Source organism: Myotis brandtii, unplaced genomic scaffold (genome assembly GCF_000412655.1).
Source record: "Myotis brandtii unplaced genomic scaffold, ASM41265v1 scaffold263, whole genome shotgun sequence".
Taxonomy (NCBI): domain Eukaryota; kingdom Metazoa; phylum Chordata; class Mammalia; order Chiroptera; family Vespertilionidae; genus Myotis; species Myotis brandtii.
The window spans coordinates 362,440-383,144 of record NW_005360011.1 but is presented as its reverse complement, the minus strand read 5'-3'; the positions used below and the strand labels follow the sequence as shown (position 1 = coordinate 383,144).

The following is a 20,705-nucleotide window of genomic DNA, read 5'->3' as shown; positions in this document are numbered from 1 at the left end:
ATTATTATAGATATAATGTAATATATGCATAATGTATTCATTTATAATCATATGTGAATACACATGAATATAAAATTATGTTGTGTAAAATTTTACATGAGTGAGGAATTTTAGGACAGCATTTTATCTTATTTAATCACCACCCATCTCTGTATCTTGCTTGCCTTTCCAGGTATGGTTACTCCAGGACTTCCAGGAGAGCACAGGTGAGCCTGGCCCGAGGACCACACCTGTGTCAGGACACCAGCTTCCCTTTCTGTCTTAAACACATCTGTGCAGTCACCCTGGAATTCAAGTGAGTCCTCTGAGGAGTGACACTGCTGCTGTTTTCTCTTCTCAGTTGCTGGTTTGGGGACATTTCAGGGAGGCCTTTTCCCCTCTCCCTGCACCCCACCCTCCCCCCAAGAGCACAGACCACCCGGGTGGACTGGTTTCCCATTCCTCCTGCCCCCTTGCTTCCTTGCTTCTAATTGGCTCAAATTTCAAGCCTGACAGCCCCTGTATTATTTCTGACCTTGTCTATTTCCAGTGACTTTCTCAAAATAACAAATCTCCAGGCAAGGCCTATTTCCCTTTCTCTACAGGTGCCTCTCCCCAGCCCTCCTCCTTAAAGCTAACCTATGCCTTTGCTTGGTAGCATTTACTTAGCCCATCTGTCTGCAAGTGCCTGTTCCTACTGGCCCTCACCCTACCAGGTCACAAACTACCTCAACACACCTGTGTATTGCCTTGTAGGTTTCAAACATATACAAATAGATTACTTCACCTAATTCTTACAACAGCCCTATGAAATAGAAAGGGGAAGTATGTTGATCCCCAAACTATATGGGCCTTAAAAGATATTAACAGGCAATTTGCAAAGAAAACATTAAAATCACCACATGAAAAATCACTGTTTTACTGTTAATAAAAGGAATGCGCCCAGCCGGTGTGGCTCAGTGGACTGAGCGTCGTCCCATGCACCAACAGACCAGCTGTTCCATGCCAGTGCAGGGCACATGCCCAGTAGGGGGTGTGCAGGAGGCAGCCAATCAATGTTTCTGTCTCTTTCCTTCTCCATTTCTCTCTCTCTCTAAAAATCAATTTTAAAAAACATATTTTAAAAAATACAAAGCATAAGAACATTGATATACTCTTTGCCTATGAATTAACAAATATTTAAAAGAATGATAATACGGCCTGTTGAGCAAGGAGAGGGGCAGTACATTAGGTCGTTCCAGGTAGGAGCACGCATGGGGGCACCGCTCTGACCGAAAGCTTGCCAACATGGAGTGAACCAGAAGACCATGGAGCATGCAGTTCCTCTTGTAGGAATTTATCCCAAGGAGATCAACAAAGCTAGGGAGAAAGTTCAGCTGCAAGGACACTGTAATATGTGACTGATTAAGTTGAAGTCATGCAATAAAATGCTCTGAAAAAAAATTAAAATAATGTGAAGAATCCATACTATATTTCAAAACTTTCTGATATAAGTAAAAACAATTACACAATAATACTTATTGTCTAAGTCCCTAAGTCATACATAATAGATATGCATATAAATATAAATATAACATATCCCCAAATGTCAAGAAAGGCTATGTCCAAGTGATGGTATTATGGGTGGTATTATTTTCTTAATTTCTGCTCACCTCTATCTTCTAGATTATTTTCAATAACCATGCATAATTTTGTAAAGGGAAAAATAAGAAAATGATAACATTTGAAAAATTGCCTTTGTGTCAGTGGAATCAGTTCTACATTTGATTCTTTCATCCACTCACTCATTCTTCCAACAAATATTTAGTGAACTCCTACCATATACAAAGCATTCTTCTGAGTGATAAGGATCCAGTAATTAACTTTTTTTAAAATTGAAGGATAGCCCTAACTGGTTTGGCTCAGTGGATGGAGCGTCGGCCTGCAGACTGGAGGGTCCCGGGTTCGATTCCGGTCGGGGGCGTGTGCCTTGGTTGCGGGCGCATCCCCAGTGGGGGGTGTGCAGGAGGCAGCTGATCGATGTTTCTCTCTCATCGTTGTTTCTGGCTCTCTATCCCTCTCCCTTCCTCTCTGTGAGGGATCAATAAAATATATTTAAAAAAAAAAAAAATTGAAGGATAAAAAGAGGTGGCCTATGCCATGGAGCAGGTGTTCTTGGTGAATGTAGAGAGCCAGGGCCGGGGGCAGGGGGGAACGGTGAACACACCGGGCATAAGGGGAGCTCTTGGGCATTCTCTCCCCTGAACCCAAAAGGGGCCTCAGAGGGCACTGATGCATCTGGTCATTCTGGAGAGACCTGGCCTGGGAGGGACCTGGATCTGAAAAAGTGGTTTCTGAGAGTGGACACTGGAGAGAACGCACAGAGTGAGATTCACGCGTGCTCTTGAAGCTCATAGCTACTGTGTCTCTGACCAACTTGAGACAATTGGCTGCAGTGGCCTGGCTGTGGGAGAAATGGGTCGGTCCCGTGGGTTACAAGACTACAGACAGTAATTGGCAGGCCCAAAATGATCCATCTCATATCTAAGGGATTAGTGAAAACACAACCCCCGCCCCAAAGTGTCCCTCTGAGTCTGTCCCTTGGATAAGCGTGGGCCTCCTACTCTTCCTGGGTGATCATCCCCTTAATTTGCAAGCTTGGAAGCGTGGCACTCCAGGGTCCCGTTGGTTTTCCCACAGGAAACTCCTCCCCGAAGCGAAGGCCGCCTGTGACCAGTGTTGGCTGGAGGCCTGGCTGGAGGTGGGAGGGGACCCAGGGAGTGAACCAGTCCTCCTGGTCACAGGGTTCCAATCAGCTGAGCCACAGGCACCCACCTCTCCCACAGCACTGAAGCAGTCATTGCTAAATGTTAATTCTTAGATTAACTACAAATGAGTCGAGCTCCTCATGGGGGAAATGAGAGAGATTTGTTCATTCCTGAAAAGAAATCTAGGTCATCTGCAGATGATCCCTTTGGTTGCCTTGAAGACATAATTTTGGCATCTGAAGATGCTACTCCTCGGGGTCTGTACTGCCATGGATTTTTAGCGATATCCTGAGCAGGAGACTTTCAAGGAAAAAGCAAATGGTGTCATTTCTGGGCTTGCAAAGCACTGCACAGTGATTTTCATATTGATTCCACCATAGTTTCTATTTCAAAATCAGGCACAAAACCCGTGTGGCAACATGAAGGAAAGGTTTTCATAGTCAGCCAGAGATGGCCCTGTTAGAGAGGGGAGGGCCGATCCTGTCACCCTCCCATCCTCAGAACCCTAATTCCTGTGGAGAGAGACCCCTGCCTCCCTTGGGGAGAGGAGACCCGCCCCGCAGCCCGGCTCTAGGCTTGCTGCCACCCGCTCCACCCCACCCTCTTCCCTGAGCCCAGCCGTCCCCAAGGAGCCGGCCGGCTTTAGAAATAGCAAATATGGTTTGGAACAAAGTTTTGACACTGACTCGGTATCCTGTGCTCATATTACATTTCTATGAATATTCCACTGACTTTTCAGCTCTGAAGAACAGTTTCCGCTCTGAGGCTATGTCAGCTCCAGTTGCTCCCACCCTGACAGCGATCTTTGAAACTGATATGGCCCTGAAAGAGCCAGAATAACTTTTTAAAAATATTAGTAATGGGCTAGGTTCCCAGTCTTTGTAATCTTGAGGAAGGAACCCTGTGAGAGGCGCCCTAGGAACTGAGCTGAGCGTGGGCCCATGAAGAAGCGGCTTGCAAACTCAGGGCTGCTCTGCAGGAGAATTTCTGTGAAGTGGGAAAGGAAGAGAATCTACCCTTGCATTTTGCATGTATCACCTTCTGTCCCAGGAGCTTGAAGACCATCTTTCAATACCCTCGCCGCTGCTTTTTGTGAGAGAAACCCATCACCTCTGGGGGCGAGACCAGCCTGCGTCTCAGGAGCACCCCAGTTCTGCCACGTGCCACAGGGCCTGTGGAAAGTTAGGCATCTTCTTTGAGTTGTCAGTTTCCTCGCCTGTAAAATGTAAAACAGTAACTGTCTTCACATGAAATAATGATGGAAAATTCTTTATCTATCGCCTGGAACATAGGAGCGACTTATGGAAACTTAACTGCTGTCGCTACTACCCGCCTCCTGAGAAAAGCATGGCTGTTTGTGGAATGTGTCTGCCCTTCCTTTATAAATCTCAAATGGAAATGAAGTCCTACAGTTAGGATTACACTGACCACAACCAAGCTAAAATAGTGCACTGATTCAAATAGCTAAGAGGTAGCTTCTTAAAATGAAAATGGCTAGCCCTGATTTCTAAATAATGCCTTTAAAAATGTTTTCTTATACTTGTATGCATCTATGCATAACCCACGGGTACAGACAATAGTGCAGGGAAGGCCTGGGGTGGGGCAGGAGCCGGGTAGAAGAGGGTAAGGGGGGAAATGGAGGACATCTCAACAACAAAGATAAATTTTTAAAATAATAATAAAAATAAATGTTTTTTATGAAACGCATTTAAGATACGGCATAAGGAGCTTTTCAAATTGGCATGATCAAAATATCTGATATTCGCATCATAATTCCCTACAACATACCAACATTTTGGTCAACCTAAGGATTCTCAGGAATTTCAAATTTTGAATCTATAAAAAATTCCACAATTCAAATAAAATCAGACTAAGTATATTTTTATCTGAAAATACAATCTGAGACAACCCCATTTTATATTGAAGGAACAGGCTTATAAGCATTTTATAAGTTGCAACTTAAAACTTCTACTCAAGTTCAAGTTGACAGTTAGGATAAATAGAAACTAAATTGTTGAATTGTATCTGTCTTAGAGTTGTGGGCTGGATTTGCCACTCTAATCTCCAGAAGGGAATATTAGTTCAATAAAATAAACATTTTTAATTTCCTCTATGTTATTCCTCAAACCATGCCAATGCACTCATCTACGGCTCACTTAAAGGATTTGAGAAGCAGCCCCCAACTTGCTTAAAAGAGAAGGTTTGATTGTCGTATGACAATGAAGGGCAGGATGTGAGTGCTCATTGTTTTAATGCAATGAGCCCTTAATCGCTTCCAGTCTGATTCATCAGAAATGTGGTACTCTTGGGGGATTTTTTTGGTCACTAAATATTGTCTTTCATTTTAAGATATTTATTTCTTGCCAGAAAATGATTTTGTATTTTTCCCCTAATGATGAAGGATGAAAGATGGAGAGAATTCCATTCGGTAATTAAGGAACCACGAAGAAGTAAACTGACTCAGAAAACAAATGCCCAAAAGAAAAATAAAACATATTATATGAGATGGAAGCAGTGAATTCTTGGCAAATATTCAATTGGAGCCAGGATTGGTAATTTAATAATATCCTTGTTTTGTTAATATTGGGGGTGGGGGGAGTTAAGCTCTAGGGCTTTAGCTCTGCACCATTACCTCAGCCAGCAAGGGGGTTTAAAGACACAAATGCCTGGAGGCTTTCAAAGGTTTGTTAAACCTACACAGGCCCTGGGTGAGGTCCATGCCAGTGGTCAGGGCAGAACCTGATCTCTAAGCTCAGGAGGCACTGAAAATCCCCTCAGGACGCCTGCTCCGAACACTGTTCCCAGAGGCCGAGCACATCACACCCAAATCAGAGCAGGCAGATGGGTTCCTGAGGTGGGACCTGCAGATTGCAACCTGCCGAGTTACTCTGATTCCCTGGCTCATGGTGCCACTTCATTTTGGACTGGTCCGTCGAGCTTCCCCCTGATGGCGGCTGAGCAGAGTTCGGCAGGAAAAACTGCCCTAACTTTGGTAATCCTGGCCACACCTGGGCACTTCGAAAGGGTACGCTGAGTTAAAGGGCATGCCGCCATAATACACAGACCCTTTCGGGGACCTGCAGGTCATGACGTCATAGAGTGTGTCATTTTTTTTTTAATCTCTGGTTCTCTTCCGAGTTTAAAGGACAGCGCACCACAGGAAGAAAATTCAAATGGAAAAAAATCGAAGAAGGAGAAAGATAGGTTTAGTGCAAACCCAGTCTCCAAGACATTTCTAAGTTGCCACTTTTCTCCCTTGACTTTCTTAATTCCTGGATTATGCAATATGTAGGAAAAAAGAAACAATGCTAAAAATCTTACCTCGTTTTCTGGTCTCCATGATAGTCTGAAAAAAAATAGTCTATGGATCACACATGTGTGTGTTTATAATGATAGTGGCAGTAATGAAAGTACTAGTGATGGTGATGGTGATGGTGGTAGTGATGGTGGTGATGGTAGTAAGGGTGACAGTGGTGGTGACAGTAGTGTGACGGTGGTGGGGGTGGTGGTAGTGATGGTGGTAGTGGTGGTGGTGGTGGTGATGGTGGTGATGGTGATGGTGGTGATGGTGCTGGATGTGATGATGATGTTGGTGATGGTGGTGATGGTGATGGTGATGGTGGTGATGGTGATGGTGGTGGTGATGATGGTGGTGGTGATGGTGATGGTGATAGTGATGGTGTTGATGATGGTGATGATGGTAGTGATGGTGGTGATGGTGCTGGATGTGATGATGATGGTGATGGTGGTGCTGGTGATGGTGGTGGTGGTGATGGTGATGGTGGTGGTGATGATGGTGGTGGTGATGGTGATGGTGATAGTGATGGTGTTGATGATGGTGATGATGGTAGTGATGGTGGTGATGGTGCTGGATGTGATGATGATGGTGATGGTGGTGCTGGTGATGGTGGTGGTGGTGATGGTGATGGTGGTGGTGATGATGGTGGTGGTGATGGTGATGGTGATAGTGATGGTGTTGATGATGGTGATGATGGTAGTGATGGTGGTGATGGTGCTGGATGTGATGATGATGGTGATGGTGGTGCTGGTGGTGGTGATGGTGGTGATGGTGATGGTGGTGGTGATGATGGTGGTGGTGATGGTGATGGTGATAGTGATGGTGTTGATGATGGTGATGATGGTAGTGATGGTGGTGATGGTGCTGGATGTGATGATGATGGTGATGGTGGTGCTGCTGATGGTGGTGGTGGTGATGGTGATGGTGGTGGTGGTGGTGGTAGGTGTTGATAGGTGGTACGGGTGGTTACAGTCCAATTGCTCAAAAATGAATTAAACACTTTAACTTATGTATTAGAGATGTGAAAAGTCTACTCTACCTATCTTCTCTTAGTCTTAATTTCCATATCTGCCAAATGTTGATTAATTTGATCACAAAGATGTCGTTGTTTGATTAAGACTTGAAAGGTACTTTCAAAAGAAAGGCCAAAAAATGGAGTTAAAGCAACTGCTGAAGGGATGTACTTCTTTCTGTGGCTGAGTTTTTATGCTTCATTATTATTTTCATCATAATCATTGTCACTGAAAGTATTTAAAGTATCAATAGTCCTTGAACCTTCTGTATCACCAAGTTCCCAGGATGTAGAACATTCACTTCCCAGGGACTGCTGTGGAGACATGTGACAACACTTTTCACCGATGCTCATGAAAGTCTGGGCCAGAGAAGTTCTGCTGCTGCTGGTGCAAGTTACTGTAAGCACAGAGAAACCCCTTCCCTGCGTGGCTGTGTTTAATGAGTAATGAGGTAGTCATAGGCAGTTTATTAAATACGTCTCTCTCCTCCTTCCAGGCTCACAGAAGGATAGAGTGTCCCCAATGACTTTGACATTAGGCATAGTCATGTGACTGTTTCGACCGGTGATATGTGAGAAATGGCAGGTGTCACTTCTGGGCAGAAGCCTTAAGAGCCAGGATAAGCCTTGCCATACTCCCTTCCCACTGTGGTGCGTGTGGGCGCAGGTGTGCAGAGCAGGCTAACCATCCTGAGTCCCCCACTGTCTAAAGCCGCAGACAACCCTTCTGACCCACGTGGACACACAGTAGAATCAGGAAGTAAACATCTGTTATTTGAAGCCACTGAAGTTTTGATGGCTATTTGCTACCCCAGCCTAACCTTCTCGATTCTAATAGATACAGGTGGCAAGTAGCCAAAACCAGGGGTTTAAAGTCATGAGTCATCACATCAGAAAGAAGGGATCTAGGTCTTTCTGAGAAGAAAGAGGAACCACAAGCCTCTCTATTGCCTAATCACTGCCTCGGAGACATCAACCATTCCCTAGCGAAGATCTACTCTTGACAAAAGTACCGGGAAAGAGCTGCACCATGACCTGCAAGAACTGAGTCACCCATTCGTTCCACACGGACCGTGGGATCGTTTGGAGCGCTCCTCTAAGTTTTGTTTCAAACAACAAGCCTCTCGCTCCCACTGCCCAGCAGACAGGCCCGGGTTCCTTGTCATCCTCAGAGCTGTTCACTTAAGACTGCGCTGTGCCAGGGATCAGCCGCCGTAAGGAGCTCTACTTTTAGAAAAACCAAATCTCACACAGTCAGTACATGATCACATTCCAAGTGAGGTGGTGACTGTGAAGGGCCCACCTGCGCCCACCTCACCTCCCCCACCCGCCCAGACTGCAGCTCTGCACGAAAATCTAACAGGCCAAGCACAGAGGTTCTTTGAGAATTTGGCCCCGTGTGCCTTACAGGCGAGTTGCCGTCTTACAGTGTCTTGCCAACAACAACAAAGAGGAAAGAAAAGGGAAGGTTTTCTTTTCTCGGGACTAGGAACGAAACATAAATTTCCTCTTTCTGTGAGGCTGAATGGTCCGATTTTCCACACTCGGGATGATCTCTCACCAGCCATCACTTCCCTAATGTCCATGTGGCTGTCTAGTGGGCATTGCTTTCCTCCCAAGTCAATCCCATGGTGGCAGTGGCCGGAGAGGAGAGAGGCTCCGCTGCCTGCTGCGGGGCGGGGCCCCCACCGGGCCCCAGGCAACTGTGCAGGAAGGAAACGGGCGAGGTCAGTGTGCTTGCCACGGGCAGTGCTGTATTAGTGGCCTGATTTCCAGCACCTCACCTCCACCGCGCCCACTGCGTCTACTGTGTCGAACCGCGTTTAGTCTCCTGAGGACTCTATGTAGGGAAGTACAGAGGGAATGAACACTTGCTGGAAATATCTCAAGTACAAAATTTACACAAAACCCTTGGAGTTGGGAGTTGTTACCTCCGAGAGAACAGAGAGGTGCAGGGCAGTCAGCGGTCTATCCAGGGTGACGCAAACGGGCACGTGGAGAGCCCGGCCAGAACCCCGTCTGTCCATTGAGTCAACGCACACAGGGCCACCTCTGTCTGAGGGGCCTCCCTGCGACCAGCCACGTCTGGACCAAAAAGGCTGCGTTTGCAGGTGCCGAGCATTTGGCTGATGAGAAGAAGGCACTAAACTGCCCGAGCAAAGCTGCCGGCCGAGCTCTCAGGCTAGAGATCTTAGATGGAAGCACAGACACTAGACAAAAGGATGCAGACAGGCGGTGAGGAGAAAAACACGGGGCTGTGCCCGTTCGGAAGAGAGGGAGACTGTGAGAAGGAAGGCCAACTTGAAATTCAGTGAAAATTTTATGAAAGTTAGCTGTCTGTTAACAAACATTGGTTTAAAATGTCCACTAGCTGGGGAAGTCTCTACAGGAAGAAGACAACCTATTGTAGCCAAAAAGCAAAGAGACCAGGGAAAGATAAGGGTGATACAGGGAAAGGAGAGTCCATAGTGACAGGGAAATTCATTGATGGGGCAGAGAAAATATCCCAGAGGGAAAGGGGGGCCAGAGAGTAAATGTGGAAAGATTTGTGGGAAGTGACGTTAGACCTTAAAAGGGAAAACAAGACAAAAGGGGGGAAAATCCAAAGACCAAATTGGGGGTGAAAAAAAACACTAAAATTAAGCAGTTTGAAATGGTCAAAATTATTTCTGCGAGAAGGAAACACATACTGTCTCCTGAGAAACAGGCTGACACAGGCACCAGAAGCGACAGGGCCACGTCACCCAGGGCCATGTCACCTGTCTCGGCTAATAATATAAGCACAGCGAGAGAAAGAAATGCCTTGCCTTTTAATATTCAAAACATATGCAGGTTTCTAAACATATTTTTGTTGCAAACCTCCAGATTTATAGTTCAGTCTTTTCCCCCAATTACTTTCCTACTTTACATTTCCATAGTCGCACATTCATCACAGATAATTACCAAAAAAAAGTTTGCAATCTCTTCCTTCACTTCTTTGCAAATGGCATCACAAGAAGTTCCTCGTCTTGGGGGATATGTCCAAATGCTCTCACGGCATTCTGGATTTTTAGCATACTCGTGCCATTCAATTCATGTTTTAAAATCTAGCCCTGCTTCATCCAGTTTACTGAGTTAACTGGTTCACCAACTTCACTGAAATGTATAGCTGAGTATCACTCATTTCGGTCTAAACAGGCCAGCTGTTTAAGAACATAGATATGTGATGGGCGTTCCTCAATGTGAAAATTAATTTGCACTGCTTCCTCATAGCAGATTATTAGCAAAATGGCTTTTCTTAAATTCTGGATCTATAATATGAAAACTCAGAACTGCGTAGTGAAAGTTCACCCATTGGTCCCCAAGTTGAAGAGATAATTTAATAGCCCATGCCACATTACTTGGATGATTTAATTGCTCATGCCTTTTATTATAGAGAATTTTATCTTTAAAAGCACTTTCCCTGACCCTTTAGTGATCTGTTTCATCAGAAAAATCTTCCTGGTTGACGACATGAGGAAAGAGTACATTTAAGACCTTCTATACTGGTCTCAAAACAACTGGTTAAAAAAAAGAAGAAATGTTTCTATGTATCAAATGATAATATTTTCCAGCCCAGCACGTAAGAATGTAGTTTCCAAACGGCCCTTGGTCATTTTTGTGATGTCGTGGTCATGTTTTCTAAATGATGCCTATGGAAGGGTCACTCAGCCGTCTGGGCTCAGTGCCTTCGCTGTAGGGCAGCAAGGTGGCAGAACATCTGGGTTTTTTTCATCTATTTTGTTTCATTTTTATTTAGTAAAACTGCCTTAGAAGTCACATAAAAAATCAATTAATGAAGTTAACATATAGAAGTTCAAGAGAGCTAAGCAAAGATTCTCTAGGCTGAGCCCAGACAGTAAGCCGAGTGGAGGGGTCTCAGTTCTCACCCAGGCAGGTGTGTCAGGTCTCCAAGGTAGAGTGTCATCCCCAGTTCCAGGGCTGATACTACTACTCAACCAAACACTTATCATGACAAACAAATGGTGTTTGTTTTCAAGTCAAAATAATGAATGTCAAGTATAATGGGAACACCAGGGCCTCCGGGAAGGGACTTGAAAATCTGAATAAGGAGACTGCCAAAAAGGATCAGAAATCTTTCTTTTGTTTGTTTCTTTCTCACCTGCCCTCCCATGGATGTCTTACAATCTCTGCAGATTCACTGGGAAGGTGAACACTTTTGACCTGTGAGACTGTTTTTTCCTAAGGAGCTTTTAACACACTTATTTCGTTTCTTCTTCCAAAGTCATTACGATACTGAATTCAAATAGTAAACAGGTGTATTGTTGACTGAAGGAGCGATAGCTAACCTAAACCAGCTAGAGTTATCAGTGGCATGACATTCCATTTATGGCGGTTGCTTTCTCAGTGTGCTAGACGGGTTTCCCAGGAGGACACTCTGGGTAGAAAGCACAATGTCGTTACCAAGCCTGAGTTGCTGGGTGGGTTGGGAGACGCAGTAGACAGCTCTCCCAACAGAGGCAAATGGCATCAAAAGCTGGCAGTCCTTTCTTCCCCTTCTCCCAAAGTGAAAACACAACACCACTAGCCAGGTTTACTCTGACCTCCCACCCCGAGGCATTATGTGGCACTCAAGCTGAGTCAGGGTATCTTGCGGTTTCCATCAAGGTGAGTAACGGGAAGAGGCAGATCAATAATGTAATCGCATGGGGAACCCCCTGTGCTGGATGCATGTCTGGTTTCGATAAGGCTTTGGAGCACGCGGTGATGGTCATTTAGAAAAAAATATATACTTTTGTTTTCATTCCTCATCAGAATTTGCTCTGTGATAGTCTCGATCCTTAATTGTGTCTTTTTATTTATTTATTTTTGTCATTTCAATTGGTTGTAAAGAGTTCTGTCTACTATTAGAAGTATGAATTACTAATAAACCAATCCCAATGTTGTCAAATGTCCCGGCATGGCCAGTACATCAGACTGTATGGGATTTAAGTCGTTTCTTATGGAGGTCACGACAGCTGACAGCTCAGCTATAGGACCCTTTCAAGCCACCTCCCAGGAATATAGTCTCACGGGGATTGGAAGTCAGAAGAAGTTCCACCTCTCAGTGTATTGGAAGAGTTCTACCGGATCTGCAATACAGAACATGGCTGGGGGCGAGAGAAGGACGCCCAGGGGGTGGCGCCTGCCTGAGGCGGGGCTGGTTTGCAGTGTGGTGCCAGGTCGTCCCGTCCCGCTGCTGCCGCACTGACTTGACCGACCTGAAGGGCTCGGAAAAGAATCTGGGGAACACCCCCCACTCGGTCCTCTCAGATACCACCTTCTTCACAATGGGTCAGATCAGCTTGGGAGGTGGGTCCATATGACTCCATAGGAACTGGGAAGCGAAAACCTTAGAAAGCCGGGTAGATGTTGAAGCTACACCAAGTTAAATATACAGAAATTCAGAGATTCCTCACGCCCTGAGGCCAGTAGTGTCCGCTACAACAGTCTACTTAATAACGGTGGGTTTCTCCTCGCTGACCACGTCGCCGAAGCCTGCCCTGCACCTGAAGACTCCCAGCCACGCTGCGCCTCTTCATGTGCCCACCCCCCGGGGCCCGCCCTGACCCCCAGAGTGAAAGTCTCACGCTGAGCCTATCATCAGCCTGGCATCTGCGCTCAGCAATAGAGCCTCTGAATTCAAAACAGGGCTGTTTCCTGGCTCAGAACTCCAGCACCAAATTCCTGAGGCTCAGAAGTGATGGGAAAACAGATCTTCAGCATTCTTCTGATTTAGAAATCATTCAAGCTGACAACAGATAAGAAATTGACAAGGAGATGCGAACGCCTTAACTTACATGGCTGTCTTTTTTCCCTTCTACACAGTGAGGAACAGAGCGTCCTTCGCCTTGGTTTTCTTAGTCTCTCAGCTTAAAGCACGGCCTGTAACATTCATTCAAGTATGTGTGAGCCGGAGGGTGTCAGCTCTGTTTCAGATACTACACCACATGCATTCCAGAGGGGCCACAGCGTCCAGGGTGCTGCTTCCTGCACGCTTCCCGCATGACCCAGCCCCTACTCTGCACAGAAACTGCGCAGGAGCAACCTAACAGCGAAGGCAGTCAGTAGGGCAACACTGAGGGTGTTGGTGGCTTGAGTATGGAGGAGATGGAGGTGAGGTTCTGACTCGGGACTAGGGACGTCCTCGTGCAGCCCTTGTGTTTCACAGGTGAGGCCTGCAGAGGTAGGCACTGCAGAATGTCGGTTAGACGACTGACTAGTAAGGGGAAAGCCCAAGTACTTCCTATGGTCCAAGTCCTCCCACTCCTCCAGGGTCATAAACCTCTTTAAGATACTGATGCGAGTTAGGTCTTCTCCAGAAAAAAGAAACCATATGCATATAGACGTACACAAATGTTTGCAAATAAACTCAGGAGGTCACGGAGCCCAAGCTCACCTCTGTGGGCTCACCTCTGTGGCTTCACGGGCCCATAAACCCCAGATTAAGAATTTCTGCCCCCCAAAAAGCCACTTTTCTAATAGAAAGTGCTACTTTTAACCCTTTTCAAAACTTAAATCTACACTAGCTTTAATGATGTAATCTATAAACTTCAGGGAAGAAGCAATTTCAACAACTCAGATAACTTAAGCCCTGATCAATATTTCCATATTTTTAACATGTGTCAAGTTAAGAAATGCATAGTAGAAATTTAAACCTCCATGTATTTTACTAGTGATTTCACATAGACATGGAATATCTTTTCTCCTAATATGGAGATGGCTCAGCAGTATTTAAATGATTCCTTATCCGAAGTCATATAAATATGCACCAGATGTATCTTTTGTAAATGTTATGTTTTTCAACTTCTCAGCATTTGCAAGTAGTTGAAAGTTACGTCAAGCATGCTTTAATGGGGCATAAAAGTGCATTGTATTCAAAGAGATGGCACAGCTCTGTATTAGGTGAAAATACAAATGTTGTCAATGGATACATTTTCATTTTATTGATTTACACCGCATAACAGAATGCCCTGTGTTCTTCTTCACATGTAAGTTCTATCTCAAATAAAATAGAGCTAGATATTTAAAAATCATGCTTACATTAATGGATTCCCTCGATGACAGAAAATTCAAAGCACAGAATTTTATGACTAGAAGGCAATTTAAAAATCAACTAAATCCCAGACCCTGATTTAACAGATGAGAAAACTGTTACCGTAAGAGCGACATGAGACAACAATCGCTGAGTTAGCTGTGGCTCAGTGTATGAATTCACATGCCCTGAATGCAAGGAACTGTGCTGAGCTCTCTATACTGTCTGCCTCTTAACTACCTAAACAAAAGGAGAAGAAACAGTAAAACATAATTTATTGATTTCCTGGGACATATTGGGAAGAAGCTGTCAAATTATCTTATGGGAAGTAAATATAGGCAGTAAAATGCCAACTGTTAGCATTAAAAATTGTCACAGAATATCATCGTGCTGTTTCTTTAATATTAAATTCTGATGGACTCAAGATCCACTTTTTTATTTTTAGTACAAAAGATGTCCTAGTAAGTTCCTCTCAGAACATTTTCATTGAGGTTAGATACATCAAAGGTATTTCGGAAATATATTCAAGTCAGATGTAATTGACAGTTCATCTTGAAAACTGTGGCTTTTTAAATAAAAGTTAACATTGATAGCTTATTGTAAAACCCTTTTTAAATTTTTTTTATGTTTTTGCTACAAAGAGAGTAAACCCGTCCTGGGCCGCTGTGCGCTCTGGCCTCTCCCCGAGAGGGCAGCACCGAGGGCATGTGTCAGCCGCCTCTGGTTTACCGGCTCCCTCTCCACCGTGGTTTTTCTCTGCCGTGGGTTGCTATAAACTGCCCTGATTTCTTGCAGTGAGTCAGCATATTAATTCATTAATAACTAATTAATTAATGGGTGAGAGTCATTTTGCTGGGAGCCAAGTAACCTTTTCATTTTGATTTTTACAAATAACATTTTGCCCTTTAGGGGTGAGTGGCAGCAATGATTTCATTTTGAGAAATCGTCATTGAGGTTTACTCCCCTTTGGGGCACCAGCTGTCAGTGGAGCACCCATGTTTCTCAAAGTCGCACAACTGACTCTCCTCTCAGACCCGAGCAAAGCCTTGGCTCTCTCTGTCTGGGAACCGGCATTTGCACACCCTGCCCCTCCCCAGCATTGTGAGGAGCCCACCTAACCTCACAGCACTCCTACCCACAGCACTGTTTTATCCTGGGCCCCAAATAAGGCAGTGGCCCTGCCCATGGCTGCGAAGGTGTCACACGTTCCTGCAAAGGTGTTGGTGAGCTGAGCACCTGAGGAGTGAACCAGCGAAAGCAGCTCCCAGGCGGTCCCACCGGAGTCAGTAGCCACCCTGCTCAGAGGCCGTGCCTCCCCAGGGCGCTCGTACAGCGGAGCTGGCACGTACCGCATGTATACTTAACGCAGGAGTTTGTAGCTGTGCACACATGCACTTTCTAAGACCCTGTCACTTGCTCTACTTCAGTGGAAATGGACCGTCCAGACCAAATTGTGTTCATCATTTCAGGTTAGCATGGTGAGCCGGGTCCTGCTCTCAGCAGCTCAGCGGGCCGGGCCATGGGGCTGACTGTGATACAGTGGGTAAGCAAGCCCTGGAGCCTCCGCGATATTGTTGTGAATAAGACTAGCAGGGCACTGCACTCACAAATATCACATGGCTGCTTTGCCAGCTAGCACGAGTGTCCCTAAAGGGGAGAAAGCAGCAGGGGCCTCCAACATTTGGAAAACAGTAAAGCAGTGCTATTAAATGCACATTGTCTTCCCCTGGCCAGGATAGCTCAGTTGGTTAGAACATTATTTTCATACGCTAAGGTTGTAGGTTTGATCCCTGGTCAGGGATGTCTGTCTATCTATCTATCTATCTATCTATCTATCTATCTATCTCCCTCCCTTTCTTTCTCTAAAATAAATAAAATAAAAACAGCACATTTTCACCTTGTTAGTGTAGCTCAGTGATTGAGTGTCAACCCAAGAACCAAGAGGTCCCTGGTTTGACTCCCAGTCTGAGCACATGCCCAGTTGTGGGCTCAACCCCCAGTAGAGAGTAGAGATGTTTGTTTCTCATCGATGTTTCTGTCTCTCTATCCTTCTCCCTTCCTCTCTAAAAAAGAAATAAAAACATTTAAATTTGTTTTGAAAAGCACATTGTCTCTAAGAGATAGGACCAAGGTTCAATGTGGGTGCCACCACCACATGGCGACTTAGTCCTCAGATGCCTCAGTTGACTCATCTGTCGAACCCGGGTGCGAGCAGAACTTCAAAGGGTGCTTAAAGGCTTACACAGGACAACGTCCACATGGCACATGTTTTCATACCTAATACATGGCAGGTCTTCAGTAATACTGTGTCATTGTGATTATTGTTATCTTTGTTGTTGTTAGAGAAATTCTCTTTTGAGTCAGTAGGCATGAGAATGAGAAAAGCTTTGCTTGGAAGAGTTCACTTTTCTGAACTCCCCAGACCCAGCGATGGCACCAGTGGACTGTTCTCCTTCCAGCCCATTAGGGAAGAGAGAGGAGAGGGTCCAGATGAAAGCCCCACTGCCCCTGTCGGACACGGCTTTGGAGTCCAGCTGCCTGCTCTGAGTGTGGCTACCTTGTTCCCATGACAAAGTCCAGGCTGAGGTGGCAAGAGTATGTTCAGAAGGGGCTGGAGGAAAATCTCAGAGCCTCCCTCTGGTTCCCCTCCCAGGAATCCCTTCGGTTTTGGCTCCCTGAGGATAAAAGGGACAATCCCATCAAACTTAAAGTGATGATAAAGAGATGTCTGTTGGGTGAGGGGGTGAAGGGGGAGGAGTCCATACTAGGCAATCTCACTCACCTCCAATAGGTGTGTCCCATTTAACAACTCATTCTCCAGAAAGAATAGGGCCACTAGAACTGAGAGCCAGCAACAGTGGTTGGCAAAGAGGTTGTTTCTTCTCAACATCACTTATCCCACGCCACCCACTCCTCCTCCCCAAAGTTTTGGGAAACCAATTCAATGCTTTCTCAACCTCTGCACAGACCTGTGACATTTAAAGCATAAGGTTTTAGCACAAGAAAATTTAAAAAATAGACAATAAATTTGTATTCAATGCTTAAGGCACCTATCCCTTAGGAAAATGTATATGAAACATTTTTTTTTCTCCACAAAACCACATTAGCTGTTACCAATGCCATTGCATTTACTAAGACTGCAAGCGAAGATCTGCTCATTGACACAGGCAAAGCTGGTCTGCCCAGGCTCTAAGACACAGAGCGCAAAGTAAGTGTGTGGCCAGGGGCCTGTGGCCAGTTTTCTATGAGCGTGAGGCACTTGCTTTAACTTGCACTGCAGCAGCTTCCACACCCAACACACACACACACACACACACACACACACACACACACACACACGGTGTTGGAGCTGGGCCTGGTAGGCTAGTCCCATTTAATAGGCAGGAATGAGCGAGCTCTGGGTGGCCTGAGGAAGGGAAAAAAGATGAAGATGTGGCCACACCCATGCTCTCTAACGGGCTACCCATGCGGCCGCGATCTAGTTTTTGTTGTCCACTGATTTGACTTCAAGGGCATCTCATCATCACACTGGGTCTACAGCCTCATAAACGAGACCTTTGCTTCCAGCTCACACAATGGTTGCTAATGGAGCCAATTCACCAAAGTCAGTATTGGAAACAGCATTATTTTCAAGAAGCTTTATATTTATTATAAAGGGCAGTTTTTAAAAATCATGTCAAAACTGTTTCTAATGTCTTGGGTTTCTTTTTATTTCTTTAAGGATTCTGCATTTGGGGCTAAGGGCAGTTAATAGCAGCCAGTCCTGATTGGCCAACATCTGTTTCTTTATAGGAACCTAGTTGCCAAGTAGCTGGACAGCAATACCCATTTGGTATTCATGGAAGTACTTGCCGAACAATAATGACAATAATTGCCTCTGATTCTTGTGTTTACAACACTGCCAAAGTATCATTAGGGCCTTATTTATAGATAATAATGCTTATTAATCACAAGTATTTGAATTTTGGAATGTATTAGATTAATATTCTTTTGTACCTCAGTTCTGTACTAATGCTGTGAAAGACACTCACTGAATGCAACTCAGTGCCAATGCTTATTTTGAGCTGCAAAATAATGTGTGTAATTTGCAGGTGAAAGATAAAGAAATTACATGGCTACCTCTCACCAGCCTGCACCGTGATCAACAGCCAACTTCAAGAATTAGGCCCTAACTCTAAAATGAGAAAGGAAAGAAGCAAAATAAATCGCTCTGTAGGTATTATTTCCAAAAAAATCTTGTAAATTCTTATGATGGGAGAACTTCCTAAGAATAAGTCTATTACCTTGTTTTGCCATAAATCTTCAGTGGATGGCATCAATTTATTGAAAAGGGCCTGGGGTAAAGAATAATTAGCGATTCTGTAAAAATTTCATATTGGGTAAGTTTATGGAGGCTCAAATAAAAAAAATAGTGTAGGATAACTAACAGTTGTAACCAGCAAAAATAAAATCTTCGGTCTAACTTCCCACTTGCTAAACATCCTTCATTCACTTATTCATTAAATCTTTCTATCTGTTTAATTTCTGTGCGAGCAAACATTAAAGCTATCAGGTACTTCCCTATTTCTATGTGCATCTTAAAACAGAAATCATTAAAAATTCCAAAAGATTACCTCACTTTTTCTAAGATTAATACAAAGAACATAATTTCTGTTGGTGTAATAAAACAATTTTTTAAATATAAAGTATTCCCAGTCCGTAGTGGGTTGTTGTTGTTGTTTCTGCTTTTACTTTTATTAGGTTTATTTTATGCTGAATTTACTCCCGGGCCATCAGTTTTTGTTTCTTCAGTTTCTTCAGGGATATCTTTTTCTTCTGTGCACCCTCCTCTTCTGGTTTAGGAACAAACGGCTCCTTTTCAGTGAGGAGCAGCTCAGTGTGGCAGGGAGAACTCATGGACGGGTTAATCTGCCCAAGGGCTGTGTAGGTTCTATGTTGCATCCTGGGAGCGTTGTTCACCTGAATGTGCTCAACCACCAGAGAGTCTCATCTAAACCCTGACGTTCAGCATTGCTCTCGGCGTTTTCAAGCACGTGCAGCAAACACTCAGCACTCCTTTTGGGCCACCGACCCTGTGTCCAGCCCACGTTCACCTGGGCACACCTACCAGCTCCATACTGTAATGACAGAATGGCGCACACTGCTTCTTTAAAGGGGCCTCCTTCAGACACTTGGTGGCTTTTCGAACATGCCCTTGATGGCCTGGGCAGTTTCAGGAGTGTTCTTAAAATGATCACAAAGACCTGAGCCTCTTGATTTGCATGATTTCGTGGGGTTTTCTGGGTCTAGTGAATAGCGAACCATCTTCAGAGGCCACCTCTGGCTGCTATGGGGAAGAGCCCCAGTCAGTAGATTTCACCTGGACACTCCTTCCCAGAATTACAGCAAATATGAAGTCAGCAATATTTCCTTTTTATCTGGCATACAATTTATTTGTTCTTCGAGTATTCATGCTTTGTGTTAGAATAATACTTCAGCTGTTTAATTAGATGAATGCAAAATGTACTGACATATTTTTCCAGAAATATATGCAAAAGGAAAGCCTATTAATATGGTTCATTCTAGGTGCGACTAGATAGCTTTTTAAAAATTGCCTGTAATTAATGTTTACTAATAATCTTTAGACTACACCCAAATCATGCTTACTCTCATCCTACTCTACCAAAGACTACTTTAAAAGCGTGTCTGGGTCTAAGAGCCACCTACAACCGATAACATTGTCCTCTCTTATTCTCTGGATCTTTGTCCCCGACAGGAAGCAAAAGGGTTGTATCTTTCAGTTCACCAAATTACACCGAGAAAACTGTCCTCCCTGAAAGATCCTTGAAAATGTGTTCAACTACCATTTCCAAGTCAGAGCATACAAGGCGGCCAAGATTCCCACTCATTAAATGTATAATGTTAACATTTTAATCTATTGCTAAATGTAAATAACTTAGCAATCCCAGTTGGACTATTTAATATTAATTTAAAGTATTTTATAATGTGTGTGTATGGCTCCTCTCGTGGGGCTAAGTAGAAAGGTGAACAATTATCTAATAACTTCAATCACTGTACTCAGCCCAACCTGGCAAGTCAGGCCCCTTAACTCTCTTTATTTAAATCTGGTAAAGGTCTCAACTGGAGGTCCATTCAGGTGTTTCGTCTCTCATAACCCCGGGAGAATGCGGAGTCACGCAATAGCTTATAGAATGAGTTGCTCTCTCACAAACGGAATCACTACAGACAGCCAATCTAGATTATCCAATTTCACCACGCCCGTCTTCCTCTTCTTAACATGCAGATGGAAGAGAAAGCAGCAAGGCCTGTGTTCTCCAAATAATTCAGTTCTCCAAGTTATTTTGCTTTTAGTAGATATGGCCTGATTCTCTCGTTAAAAGTCACTAGTAGTTGGATGAAGAAAGAAAATAAACATTTTGAGAGAACAGATACATCTCAACTCGATGTGGCACTGATAATGTCTAAACACTGGGGTTTAAAACTGACCTCCCCCATGATGTCTCTCTGAACCTCACTGAACTAGCCTCACCCAACTGCTTACAGACTTGAGACTAAAAGAAAGAAAGAAAGAAAGAAAGAAAGAAAGAAAGAAAGAAAGAAAGAAAGAAAGAAAGA

General features: G+C 44.4%; 1 long non-coding RNA gene and 1 pseudogene across 4 annotated transcripts in view; both read right to left on the bottom strand.

Moving 5' to 3' along the window:
• LOC102243356 overlaps positions 1-20,705 on the bottom strand; it is an 83,039-nt gene that overhangs the window by 49,672 nt on the left and 12,662 nt on the right. For 2 of the 4 annotated variants that reach the window (XR_001362478.1, XR_001362482.1), the window contains exon 2: positions 3,765-3,942. The exons of 1 other annotated variant lie outside the window; for it this stretch is intronic. This is a non-coding gene — a long non-coding RNA (uncharacterized LOC102243356). Of the gene's footprint in view, positions 1-3,764; positions 3,943-6,047; positions 6,073-20,705 lie in introns of those variants that run through there. One more of the 4 variants, XR_001362479.1, reaches the window with a different exon arrangement.
• LOC106726410 lies at positions 18,837-19,534 on the bottom strand (annotated as a pseudogene).